A 1,515-nucleotide genomic window follows, 5' to 3' on the forward strand; every position below is an offset into this window, starting at 1 on the left:
GGGCTGTTAAGTTTATTGTTACATTTTTTAAATTTCCCGTGTTATTTTCTAGCATTGTGAGACATCCTTAATAAAACAAGGGGCTCTGAGAAACGAGGTGTAAAGTCAAGGGGGCGATGAACTAATAGCGTATTGCAGTCACTGAGAATCGTTATCAGCTCGATCCCTAATCAAAATATTTCTTTTAATGTTTCTTTTAGACCGCTCCTCTCTTTCTCTCTCTCTCTCTCTCTCTCTCTCTCTCTCTCTCTCACTCCCCCCCCCACATCTGGGGCAGGCATGGCTGTGTGGTTAAGAAGCTTACTTTTGTAACCATGTGATTTTTGAGTTCAGTCCCATTATGTCGTACTTTGAACAAATGTCTTCTACCATGACCTCGGGTCGACCACTGCCTTGTGAGTGAATTTAGTAGACGGAAACTGTGTGGAAGCCATCATAATGTGTGTGTGTGTCTTTGTGTTTGTGTCCGGCCACCACTTGACCATCAACGTTGCGTTGTTTTCGTTCTCGTAACTTAGCGATTTGGCAAAAGACTCCATGTCAATTCAACGGTGAAAGTGTTCTCGCTGTTTTACCTCAGATTGCCCCAAATTGAAAAAAAATGTATCACTAAAGGCTCTATACCCGTGACCATCTTATATACATATCATCTGTATACCAAGGACAACTTTGTCCAATATAAACTTCTTTAAGACGGTTGTAGGATTGAGCGAAAATTGATTGTTATCTCTAACAGGTAGAGCGACCATGTAGAGGCTCTCTTGATGGTCTGGCCTGGCTCTAGAGAAGGACAGAGTATATAAAGTTCATCAGTTTAATGTAGCCATGTTTAAGTACACTAACGAACACACGTTTACAAGCCATAACTCTCCCGATTTCTTCTTTCGTGCAGCGTGCGTAAATGGTTCTGCACACATACTGGATATTTTAAAATATCAAAGTTACTGAGCTTATCCATGTTTCCTTTTAAGACGATAGGATGTGATTTGAGGGTGATATGACCGCTCAGAAATTTCCTAGTTCATTTGTGCTGCTTATCTGTACTATTTATACTCCTGTTTATTCCTAACAATTATCATAGCAAAAGCATAATTGACGGCTGTATTACCCTACCTATTACCTATCAGTGAGTCAGACCGTCTTTCTCCCTCATACGTTTCTCTCTCTCTCTCTCTCTCTCTCTCTCTCTCTCTCTCTCTCTCGATGGGAAGGTGATATAGAATTGATGGAATTATGAAAAGATTAGTTTGTGTTCAAGGACCAAAGACTTGAAAAAGTTGTGGACAGAAACTTTCCTCAACTCGGTTTTTAATTTTTTTTTTATGTAACACGGATGTCGTCTGCATTTGAAACATCCGACTTCTTATCTTTTGAGCTAGTAAATAAACATCATATTAATCCGATATGTTATAACAACTACACTGATTTAAATTGCCTTTTGTAATGACGTTTTAATATTGACTTTGTTTTCTTTTCTTTTTAGTGTCGTCTGATTCCCACATTTGATGAAGAAGA

Source organism: Octopus bimaculoides, chromosome 11 (assembly GCF_001194135.2).
Source record: "Octopus bimaculoides isolate UCB-OBI-ISO-001 chromosome 11, ASM119413v2, whole genome shotgun sequence".
In the NCBI taxonomy this organism is placed as follows: domain Eukaryota; kingdom Metazoa; phylum Mollusca; class Cephalopoda; order Octopoda; family Octopodidae; genus Octopus; species Octopus bimaculoides.